The sequence below is a fragment of the Hermetia illucens genome, chromosome 2 (assembly GCF_905115235.1).
Source record: "Hermetia illucens chromosome 2, iHerIll2.2.curated.20191125, whole genome shotgun sequence".
Lineage (NCBI taxonomy): Eukaryota > Metazoa > Arthropoda > Insecta > Diptera > Stratiomyidae > Hermetia > Hermetia illucens.
In genome coordinates this window covers 175,236,451-175,249,308 of record NC_051850.1, presented here as the reverse complement: position 1 = coordinate 175,249,308, position 12,858 = coordinate 175,236,451, and the positions used below count along the sequence as shown (strand labels likewise).

At 44.5% G+C, this 12,858-nt stretch overlaps 1 protein-coding gene across 3 annotated transcripts in view; it reads left to right on the top strand.

Annotated features, from left to right (window-relative positions):
- The first annotated feature begins 3,575 nt into the window (after positions 1 to 3,575).
- The window catches only part of LOC119649027 (cold shock domain-containing protein E1), a 44,594-nt gene continuing 35,311 nt past the window's right edge, over positions 3,576 to 12,858 (top strand). For 2 of the 3 annotated variants that reach the window (XM_038050984.1, XM_038050983.1), the window contains exon 1: positions 3,576 to 3,724. The gene's annotated coding sequence lies outside the window, so the exon portion shown is untranslated. The remainder of the gene's footprint in view (positions 3,725 to 12,858) is intronic. The other variant, XM_038050982.1, reaches the window with a different exon arrangement.

Here is a 12,858-nt window from a genome sequence, read left to right as displayed (position 1 = left end):
TAGAGCCAGTGTGCCTCGCTCGCTAGAAGATCTATAGGGATCATTCCTGCGATGACACACACTGCCTCCGTCGACGCCGTCCTAAATGCGCTGCACACCCTTAACGCAATTGGCCGGTATGCCGAACTTATCTTCCTCCGGTTGACAGCGTGGTTCAACGCTCCCGCCCAGACAGGGACCGCGTATAGCAGGATCGACCTCACCACTCCCGCGATGAGTAACCTGCGACTATACTTCGGCCCTCCCACGTTAGGCATCATCCTTGCAAGGGATGAGCTGGCATTTGCTGCCTTCTCTCGCGCATAATCCAAGTGTCCCTTGAAACTCAGCTTGGCATCGATCATCACCCCCAGGTCACCTGGATGGTAATCGTGTTGTTCTTCCTACGGTTGGTAATGAGGACCGCCTCCGTTTTTTCGTCCGCCAGGTCCAACTTGACCATTCGTAACCATGACTTGATGGTATGAATGGCTTCATTTGCATAAAGCTCCACGTCCTCGGGATGCTTTGCAATTGCAACTACCGTCAAGTCGTCCGCAAAACCAATTAGCGTTGTCTCCTCCGGCACGCGAAGGCCAAGCACTCCGTCGTACATTATGTTCCACAGCAGCGGTCCCAATACAGAACCTTGAGGCACACCTGCTGTCACAATGCACTCCTTCGGCCCGTAGTCCGTCTCGTACCAGAGAAGTCTGTCCGAAAAGTAACTCTCGATGAGCCGAGCCAAGTAGCTAGGAACACCCAGTTTGGCGAAAGCGCCCTTAATCCAGCCCCAGTTGGCTGAGTTAAAAGCATTTTTGACGTCCAGCGTCACCAGAGCACAGCATTTGCCCATGGCCATTGCATTTCGAGCCAATTCCACGACCTTTGCTACTGCATCGACCGTAGAACGGGCTCGCCGAAACCCATATTGCCGCTCCGAAAGACCACCCGTAAGCTCGATGAACGGGAGCAGCCTGTTTTATATCACCCTCTCCAACATCTTCCCCATGGTGTCTAAGAGACAAATAGGGCGATATGAAGAGGGCACGCCGGGTGGTTTTCGAGGCTTCGGTAGCAAGACCAGCTTCTGCCTCTTCCATTGGGCGGGAAACACTCCTTCCGCCATGCACGATTCGAATGTGCTTGCGAACCACCTTGGTCTGGCCTTGACTGCCACCTTCAGAGCCCTGTTCGGAATTCCGTCCAATCCCGGGGCCTTGCTGTCCCCAATACGTCTGCAGATTTCCCAAAGTTCCTCTTCGGTAACATCAGGGATCGAGAAGACGTCCTGCTGAGCTGCCAGTTGGGGTTCTCTTTCGTCCTGCTCCTGCTGCGGGAAAAGAGTTGTAATTATTTGCAACAAGAGCCGTGGGCATGTCACCTGAGGTGATTTTCGCCCGCGGATCTTCTTCATTACAACTTGGTAGGCTGTACCCCACGGATTCGTATTAGCCTCCATGCAGAGCTTCTGGTAGCATTCCCGCTTGCTTCTCCGAATGGCCTTCTTAAGGTTGCTTCGCAGATCCCTGTATTCCTCCTCACGCTCCTGGTGCTCCGGCCTTCCCCTTGTCTTGTGGGAAAGTCTCCTCGTTCGGAGACAAGAGGATCTCAAGGCAGCGATCTCCAGTAGTTTGGCCTCTTGCCGTGGTGTAAACGTCGTCGTGGCATCGTAGCGTCGCATGATTCGGTTACACGCTGAGACAACTGTGTGACCCTTTCCACCGCTGTTCCATCCGGATCATGGGCTCCCTCCAATGCGGCCAGGAATGTCTCCTCGTCGAAAGCTCCGATAGACCAGCCAACCGCCTTAGCCTTTCCACCTCCAGAGCGTCGTTGACTGCTTCCCCGGTTCCCAATGCGGAGGAAGATGGCCTGGTGGTCACTGTGGGTGTAGTGCTCACTCACTTGCCAAGCCATCTCCCTCACTAGTGAAGTGCTAACAAATGTCAGGTCAACGATTGAACCCGACTTGACTTCCTGAATGGCCTGTCTTCCGCACGCCTAGATTGCGGCGTTGCCAGACGCATCCACCGCCCAAGTCGCACCGCCGTAGTTTCTGTACGGCTCGCAAATAACCGCAACATCGACATTCGACTCTCGAATGGTTTGCGAGAGCAGGTCCAGAGCTACCTCACAGTGATTGAGATTGATTTGTATCAATCTCATTTGCCTGTGCGGTTCAGCTCCCTCCTTTATACCGGACATCTGCTGCTTCCCGCAATATGCCGGCCGTCCACGCCCTCTTTCCCACTACATAACATACACCGTGGATCTCCGGTGCAATCTTTGATGAGGTGGCCCTCTTCCTCACAGTTATGAAACTGGTACAATACATCACCAGGCATAATGCTGTATGTAAGGTTATTCATCAAAACCTTGCATACAAGCATGGGCTGATCACGGGAACATGTCCGGTTTACCGATATGAACCCCAAGCAGTACTTGATAGTTCTGCTTACAGCATGTATTGGGACCGGCAAGTTCTGACTGATCGCCATACCGCACACAACAAGCCTGACGTACTGTTAGTTGACAAGACGGGTCGCTCCGCGTATGTTATTGATGTTGCTATCCCCCATAATAGCAACATTGAACGGAAATGCATGGAGAAGAAGGTGAACTATTAGCCACTGGCTCGAGAAATCAAAGAAATTTGGCGTTTCGAGCGGGTGGTTGTAGTTCCCATAATATTGTCAGCTACAGGTATTGTACCTAAATCCCTCATGACTTCCCTTGATGTCGTGGGACTTTCGCACAGTCTGGTTCAAACCATGCAGAAGTACACCATTCTGCATACGTGACCGATGTTGCAGGGAGTTCTCGACGGATTATCCCATTGACCTACCACCAGCACCTCTTTAGGTTTTAAGTAGGTAGGATCGTCCGAGCCTAAATGCTTGGCACTTCGTGCTAGAATGGGTAAAATCCAGCATCTGGCGAGATTGTGATAACTCGGGAATAATAATAATAATCGTTGGCGCAACAATCCATATTGGGTCAGGGCCTTGGAGTGTGTTAAAGCTCTTCATTCAAGACCGTAACGGTACACTACAGTACACTGTAGGAGGCAATGTGGTCAGCATTGCGCTCGCCCAAGGTTATTGCCCTCATTTGACTCAGGTATTCATTCACAGCTGAGTCAACTGGTATCCGACGTCAAATCACGTTACAGATCCCACTGGCACCACTTAGATTTGAATCATGTTAATCCCGTAAAATTTATATTTCCTTGTTTTCACTTTAATAAATTTTTGATTAAAAGATTGTGTGTTAATCCGTCTCTGTGTGATGACTTAATTGGCGCAGTATATCTCGGTTAAAATTCGAGCTTCATTATGGATTCTGCATACAACTCAGTGAAGTATTTTTTGAAGCCTTTCTAAGAAATAACGTTTGTAATTAAATTAATGTTACTATTTACGTCTGTTTTATGCCATTTTTAAGTTTTGATGTTGGAGTTATTAACAAACACCAAATTAGCAATCAACGGATCTTCCCCACAAACTTTCGCCCGATCTTATGACATCACTCAACCGATAAAAATTATAACGGCTGTCAAAATTCACAAATGACGTAAACACACCATTGGAAAGCAGACGAAAAGCACTTTCTATGAAGAACAAGAACAATAGACTGGTGCGAATCCACTCAAAGCGGAAAGTTGAATAAAATCGAAACACAAAAGAGAGACGATAATAATCGAATGCAATATGGCGTCCCGTCAGTGTTGTGCTGTGTCGTGGTACGTATTCAACATTTTTCCGAAAATAATCAATTGAATTAGGATTTTAACGTGCCCAAAATACTCCCATCTTGAAGAAAATCATTTCCCATTCGCTAATTTGTTACGGTCCAATGAAATATTACCGCGAAAACTCTGTAAAGTCGATAAAATGCCGTGACGAAGTGTGTAGAGTTGTCAAAAATTTATTCCGGCCCGTGGTAATTTTATTCTGAAATATGTCAAAAGAAAGTCGAGATCGGTGCCGAGTATTTAGTGAATAGTTGGCGTTTGGAATGTGAGAAAACAATTCTTTGTGCCACTGGTCGAGAAATGAATGTGATTCCATGAATTTCTCCGGTGAAAAAAATTGCGTAGTCCTTTCATATACGGCAACGAGACAAAAAAAAAATCAAAGCACAATGGGTGTAAATGGGGTGCCCACCGACACCGCTGCCAAATCGAGGAGAGAGTCCGTTGTGTGTGCGTTCTTTGGCTGCAATTGATGCATTTCTAGTCGGACAAATCGCAACTAGCCCACGTCGGGGTGAAAATAAACACGAGCCGAATGCAGGCCTTTTGAATGGTGTCGGCGGTCCCGTTAGAGCGTGAATTGGCGGCGACAACGACGACTAGAAAATAGAAAATGATAAACGTCACGAAACCGAATCGTTTTCAGTGCGTGGGGTCGCCGATCAAGCTTTTCGATGTCACAGAAAATTTTCCTACGTGCTAGCGCTTGTCGTGGATGTGCTCCTCCAGCTGGAGGAACTGCTGCGGTCAGAAATAGAAATGGGGCCCCGGCGCGTTGTTACCGCCTTGTGTTGATAGTCGGATGAGAAATGCTTTGGTCTAGTAAGAAACCGGAATTTTGTGGTGTTTTTGGAAACTGCGGGGAGCCGCATACGAATTGCGTGTTGCTCGAGCCGCGCCGCTAATTATTTCTGTCGTGGATGCAGGACGACCTGCCGGGGAGGATTTTTCACAAATTCAAATTGCACTTAGTCCTGAACACTTCACAAAGAGTAACCAATTAAATTTCAAATGAGAGCAATTCAAATGTTCTGCCAAAGTTACGTTAACCCCAACATGCAAGTCATCTCGGATGATCCTTACTCTGCCTTTACCGATGGGTGCCTTTGGCTACTAATCCTGGGAGTCATTTGAACAAAACGCCCTCACGGCTCCGAATCCCCCGATCAGAATTATATAAGGAACTATTGGGAATTTGACGTCTATCGTGAGGTGCGAAATCGTCATGGGAATCAGAATGAGCCTTTGCAGTTTTTGTTTTGGCGTCGTACATTATTGGTTGGTCCCTTAGTGGAAAGATTGTGGTAGTTGTGGCTGACACCCACTCCCCGACGAAAGTTCGTAAGTTATTACGACTCGGGGGGGATGCTTGCTGACGAGCACGACTCAGCTCAAGGCTCTATGCGAATATGCCTACACAACAGGTACCAATGTTAGAATTCAGCGATAGTCGTCGTCCTTGTCCATACAAAATCTTTTCTCAGAAAGGGTGTCATTGAGACGAAGGTACACTAATAAAATTCATATTCATTGGAATTCTTTTGGCCAGATTGCCCACCATTATGTTCCAAAATATGCAATTTCAATTGCAAATGGACCCGGTCCGACTTTACATTATTTTTGTGTCATAGAAATTTAGTTCATCAGCGTCCTTTCATCTTAATTTGGAGATCGATCAAGGTAACAGTGGTAGGTACGGAGTGACGTTACTATCAAGGCTATATCCTATGATAGGCGGCTCTAGGTGACGTATAGATTGTGTTTCAACTGTTACAGTCTTAAAGTAGTCGTAGTCGAAAGTTATTGTAGAATTGCTTCCGTCCTCTAGTGAAAATTGCGTCATCAATCGCAAGAAAAAGTATGGCTGAGAGGAAGCCACCTTTGAAGTTCAAGCCCCTCAAACGTTGATAGTAGTATAGTAGCCGCTCGAAAATTAGAAACTTGCGAAAATTAGAACAAACAATCTACACGTGCCGCTCCGCAGTTAGAATCAGTGCTTCTGATTTCCGTTTTAGGGAGCCTTCAAGTCAGGGAATTTCTCTCTTCCAAAGGAGGGAAGAGGAGAATAAAATGATACTTAGAAGAATCCTCTGGAATCCGGTCCCTCCAATAATCGTGCTTAACCTCTTTGCAAGAATATACCCCCGAACGTAGTGTGCAATACGGTTCCATCTGAGAGTGCTCCTCAGACCTCTCTGATAATGCTGACCGGAGCGAGCGCCCTTCATCTGCATAAAGTTGCTGGCGAATCCGTCGTGTCGTCTGTAATCTAAAGCAAAACGCACAGTCAGTTATCTTCCTACCTTCCTAATCTTGTCCAGGTAGCATGGAAAGTCCTCAGATCCGCCTAGAAGGTATGTATTATTATTCTAAGGGAAAGTCGCACCGCGTCCTTGAAGAACTATTGTTCCCCTTTTACTGGTTATAGTGTACCTATGGATCATAGTATCTCAAGCAGGCCTATGACCGTCATGAACTTTAGTATGTTCCCTACTTCCAGATCTTTCAGCTTTGCATCTGGTATTAAGTGTTCTCCCAGATCCCTCGACCTACTTTGCACAAGTGCCGGACACTGTTCCAGGACGTGTATAGAGGTTTCCCGCCCAGTATAGTTCCCTCAACCGTTCCTCTTCATTTCTTAGTGTCATAGCCATGAAGCCGTTTCCGATTCTACAGAAGGGTTATGGTCTGTGTAAAGGCGGCCTTCCAACCCAGCATGGCCTGGAACCCAAAGTATCCAGATCTTGTTGGACGAGCCGAGTGTATTCAGTCTCTCAAGACATTCCCACATCAGTTTAGAGTTCACCTGGTTGGATATAAGTGCCTTGATAGCTGCTTGGCTATCGGTGAGAATAGCTATGTTCTGCCCCCTATAGTTCCTTTGCAGATTAAAGAAGGTACATTTGTCTATGGCGTATATTTCCGCCTGAAATATGCTAGTGTACCTGCCCATTGGCTCAAAGCACATTTTCCTTGGACCAATGACACCGGCGCTTGCTCCCTCTGTTTTGAGGGATCCGTCAGTGTACCACATCAAACGTTACAAGGAGCACTAGCCGAGATCGACGATTGTTGCCCCACCTCGATGAACAGTATCCACAACTGACAACATTTCCTGTGGAACTCGCATCGCTTAACATGAACTGTCTTGTCATCTTTTCATAGAAAGGACTGCCTCTTCCAACTATTTCATATTAAAAAATGGAAAATCCTCGGTAGGGGTCCATATAGAATTATTTCCACACAATTCAGTCCTGTTCGACATTAAGTAGAAACGATTTCCGCATTACCTCAATTTTTTTTTTGACCCGGTTTGTTACCCCCGGTGTTCACCTTTGCGACATTCTGCTCCTGATTCCGACGAAAAAGTTCCATCAAGGATGCTTCGTTTGCAGCTTGGGCGTCGGAATGGTGGCGTGGATGCGATAGTTAAAATAACGGCCCCGTTCTAGCCGCTATTATCAGGCGTTATCCTGACGTTGAAGTCACCAACTCAATCCTCCTTGCGGAAGAACTGTTAAAACTTCTGGATCAGGTAGATCGAGTGGCACAATACACAATGAAAGATCCCTGAGTTTCTTAGAAACTAAATGGAACTCCGGTCGAAGATTGAAATGACGACATTATTGATCAAAAGTTAAATTCATCGTCTAACTGCGATCTGGAGGACTAAGAATTAAATATATGGGTTTCTCACGCATAAGCAATTTATTTTGCTAATGGTTTGCTTAGCTCGATTGAGCACAAGTAAATGTTAAGTTAGTTAGTTTAGTTTAGTGGGGGAGCCACAGTTTCAAGCACTCGGACCTTTGATAGGCCCATTGTACTGTCCCCGGAGATCGTCTATTCATCGATCTCTTGAGACGGTGTTCGCAGGCTTTGGCGAATTTGAGAACATTCTCCAGAGACAGAGAATGCGCAGACTCTTCTTTGAAGAAATCCTTACCAAAATATCTTCGTCTGAGGTCTGAGAAGGTTTTTCTCCTCGCATTGGCTGCATATGGCCGAGATCATCACTAAAATTTGCTACTTTAAGGGACAGTGTCCCGTTAAAAGCCCTACTATGGTTTTCATGTCCCACTTCTTAAGGGTCAACAGAAAAGCTGCTCTAGCGGCCTTGGGTTCCTTCACAAAGATTTTCGCCATTCGGATGCGTGGATCCTTGCCGTTTACCTCTGCAGAGTAGACTTGACAGTAGATGGCCGGATGCCAAAAGCTGGTTCTTGCCCCACCATTGTGGATTCAGAACCTTGGCGAGCCAGTCTGTCAGCTTCCTTATAACCAGCGATGTTTGAGCGCCTTGGCACCCACATCAGGAATGTTTCATTCAGTCGGCCGAGATTCAGCAGCACCTGATGAAAACTCCACACCAACTGGCTTGATATGTTGTTGCTGTTTAGTACTGATAATGCTGCCCGACTGTGGGAACAGATTCGAATAATGCGGCCCCTCCATTTTTGCCGCAAAAATTCTTCTGCTGCCAATAAAATGATATATATCTCCGCCTGGAATATTGTCGTCATTTTTCCGAGAGGTCGAGCCAGTTCCATAATCGAATTTCCAAACGAGGCCACATCAAGGATTGCTATTTCCTGATTTGGATGCTTGCAATTTTTTTCTGTGGGAATACCTAGAATCCGAAGTTTACAACGAACCAGGAAGCCCTCAAGACCAATATCCGGGCCAATACAAAAGACTGATGTGGAGTATGAAATGAAAGGTCTCGATTAATACTTTCCCAAACCGATATTAGTTTTGATAGTGGTTGCAAAAGCGAGGAGTGCGAGGGTTCGGACCAACGAAAATATCTGAAAAGAAATATAGTGGCCTATGCCTATGCCTCTAGGCTTCAAAATGCTCCCCATACTCATACCTATCTAAATAAAATTAATAATATCGTATTACCATATTTATTAGTATATTTTCTAGAAATTGGTTGGGAACCCCCTTAAGTTCATCCTTGAATCATAAAGTTTTGCAGTAATATAGGCTATTTAATAGAGCATGATACTATCAATTGTTTGGTGGAGATCGCACTATTATTAACAGAGTTGTAACAGGTTAAAGTTGTCACTTTTGTGAAAATATCTGGCATTTAAGGACTGCCTATATCATACTAAAGTCAATGGTTTGGCAAACTAAATGCATAAACATTACGAGCTAGGGACAAATGCCCGTTTAAATATGCTTATATAAGCAATACACAAATGATTTCAAGCAAAAAATGGGATGACGGAATTTTTTGCATCGCACACTATATAGGCGATAAGTCCGAAGAATCCTCGCCTAATAAGGTTTTATACATTTTAAAATTACCGTTGCCGATATACTTCACATCAAACGTTTAAAGTTCTCAATGATTCCATTGATTTCCATTTTAGGTGCATTCCCTTTGTGATTAGTAGCATATTGATCCATCCATAATCGATCTACCAAGAACTGTATTCAACAGCTTTTTCTTGATCTAAACAACTAATCACATCACGAAAACCACACCTTCTACTTCTGCTTTCGTCTCGCTCAGAACCGGGGTCGGCTCGACTTAATCGGTTGTGCCATTTTGCTGGATGAAGTCAAGATGTTCTCAAATCTCCATCTAGGATATCAAAAGCCAACTTTGTTTCAGCCAGCCGTTTGGTTGTTTTCCCTTGATTCCGGAATTCAGACCAATCTTAGCAAGTGAGCTCTCATTAGCGCGAATAATGTACACTGGCCCAACGCAACATTTTTGTCTCCATTATCAAGGGCCGTCGTTCATTGTCTTTTATATTCGGCCAGCACTCAGAACCATAGAGGGTCACCGGGCGGACGAAATTTTGGATTTGAGACGTTCGTTAATGCGTCAATCACAAAGAACACCTGTTTTCCAAAACCACTCCATCCAAGTTCCGCTCATGCGTGAAGCATAATGCAGTTCACCATGATTGATAGCATTGATGTGAGATATCGGCTCGGCAAGCCAATGTCAGTAATAGTGCTTGTTTCAATGGAGTCGGTCATCAAAAATTTTGTTTTATTCAAACTCAGTCTCACATCGAATTGCATGAGGCGATCATTGCACTTTTGGACAAATTGATCGAGATAAGCTTGCTATGAGAAGTTTTCGAAAACATCATCACCATGTATAAAGCGCTGGACGTTGAATATCTCGTGTGACAGTGTCGATAACAAGAAAAAAAGGAGTGGTGGGAAAGCAACACGTTTGTTAACTGCATATGCAATTTCGGATCATCCATAAACAATAAATTATTCGAAATAATAAAAACTCATTGTTTCTTTTTCGTTGGTATGAATATTTATTCTTGCAAATACCGATATTTCGGGAACCACTTGTTCCCTTCATCAGTGACAGTCTCCGATATTTCGGGAACCACTTGTTCCCTTCATCAGTGCTTAACAAGTTCCCTTCATCAGTGTTTAACAACAACTTGTTAAGCACTGATGAAGGGGACAAGTGGTTCAAGAACTTGTTAAGCACTGATGAAGAGAGCAAGTGATTCCCGAAATATCGGTATTTGCGGTATAAGCTGTAAACACTAAAGTGAAACTCAGCAAGGTATAAGTAAAACCTATTTCCAACCTTATAAGTAACATCCTAGACAAACTATGTCAGTTCCTTTCCACCACACGCAATCCGATATTGAATTGGAACTTTGCTTGTGGCTTTCCAGTCCGCTGGGGACTTCGAATCTATTCACCTTACTTAAAAGCCGCTGATTTCAGTTGACTATGTCACAGGGATCTGACCATCCTACAATAAGATTCGATCGCGAGAGCTGTTGTACCAGACACGCGCAAATGCATACAAGATTACGACGGTTTGCATGGGACGTTGGCATACAGGGACGATGCCACCAAAGAAAAAATTATGAACGCCTCAGGAACTCGCTTTTCGATTCTTCAGCTGTAGCTAGAATCAGACTACGGACACTAGGTGAACAATTGTTTTGGGACTTCATAGAGGTACTCTGGCGTTTCTACACTATAACTTCAGCATATTTTGCTTTCAAAATATATATAAAAGAAAAAATAGATCCCTGGAAACTGTACAGGGGAATTTGATTCACTCGGTTTATTTATTTGTCTGTAAGATTTATTCCAACAGTGTATTTTCTCATACATGGTTTACTATTACAATTTTTCTACAGCTCATATTCTGGGAAATGTAATCTGACTGGCCGCTGTCTTGAAATTATCACAGTTGACTTTTGTGTAGATTTATTCTGTCCGCATATGTATATTCGGCAGCACACGTTTAGGTTTCAAACGATTGTTTACTACTAAACATTGTGTAGTTCAAGGTTACTTTTGAGCTGTATATTTGTGCTATGATTGAATGATTATTTTATGCTATTGAATTACTTTACTTTTGAAGATATTTAAGCATGGTTCTGTAATACATGTTTGATCTTATATAACTTAAGGGGTGTGTAGCTTTGAGAGATTTCAGTATTTTGCAATATGTCTGCTCGACTTTTAGGCATCCTCCATGCTTAAAATATACCTAACTAACACTGTTCTTGTCGCTGTTTTCTGATATGTTTATCTATTCTAACACACTTTATTCCTAGCTGTGTTTTCTCAACGGATATCGAAAACCCAACTAGCTCCCTTGATCTTTTCAAACAATGTTTCATCAGTGAAGATAGAAAGTTATATTAATCGTGTTACCTTGAATAGTTCTCTCTATGCAAGAACGTATAGGAAATCCTTTGCAAAAAACTTTTTTTCACTCACTATAAACAATTAAATCTTCTTTTTCTTCAGCATTTGTCCCGTTCACAAGCGGGGTCGGCTCGTCGTGATCGGCTTCGCCATTTGGCTCTATCGAATGCCTGATCTGGGTGCAATCTCGAGGCTTTCAAATCTCCATCCAGCGTATCAAGCCACCGTTGCTTAGGTCTGCCTTTTGGTCGTTTACCATCGAATTCGATATTCAGACCAATCTTGGCAAGTGAATTCTCGTTTGCACGAATTGCGTGACCATACCATCGAAGACGCCTCTCTCGCAACTTTTCCACGATCAGTGCAACCCCATATCGATCGCGGATATCCTCATTTCGGATGTGATCTAAACGTGTGACGCCACTAGTCCAACGTAGCATCTTCGTGTTCATTACCGCAAGACGCCGTTCATTGTCTTTTATGGTCGGCCAACACTCAGAACCATAGAGAGCGACTGGACGGACAACATTGCGGTAAATTTTAGATTTGAGACGTTCGTTGATACGTCGATCACAAAGGACACCAGTTGTGGAACGCCACTTCATCCAAGTTGCGCTAATGCGTGAAGCAATTTCATAACGCAGTTCTCCATTGGCTGATAGCGTTGATCCGAGGTATTTAAATCGCTCAGTTCTGGGCAGATCACTATCGCTGACAGTGATTGTGCCTGTTTCATGGGGATCGGTCGTCAAAAATTCAGTTTTGTTTAAATTCAATCTGAGACCATGTTGCATGAGGCGATCATTCCATTTTTGAACAAGTTGCTCGAGATCATTTTTGCTATCAGATGCTAGGAAAACATCATCTGCATAAAGCAGTGTGTAGGGCGCTGGACGTTGGATATCCCGTGTGACGGTGTCCATAACAAGGGCAAAGAGGAGTGGTGAGAGGGCACTTCCTTGATGAACTCCAACAGAGACACGAAGCGGTTTTGATACACCCGCCATACTTCGAACTTCACTTTTCGGATCGTGGTAGAGCAATTGAACTCAGCGCACGAGTTCTTCTGGCACGAAGTGTTGTCTTAAAGCATACCAGATGAGTTCGTGTGGTACATGGTCAAACGCTTTCTCTAGATCCAGAAGTGCAATGTAAAGAGGGCGATGCTTCTCCATGAGTAACCGCGCAGTGTGTATTGCGTCAGTAGTTCCGCAGTTCTTGACAAATCTGGCTTGATTCACGGTTATTTCAACGATTTCGCGAATACGGTTGTCAAGAATGCGTTCAAAAATCTTCATGGTATGGGAAAGTAACCGGATCGGATGGTAATTTGAACATTCTGTTAGGCTACCTTTCTTTTTCCATATTGGAACAGTGGTACTTTCTTGCCAGTCAGATGGTGTTCTTCCTTCCTGAATAACCCGGTTAAAGAATTCACTGAGCCACAGTGTTGGGTC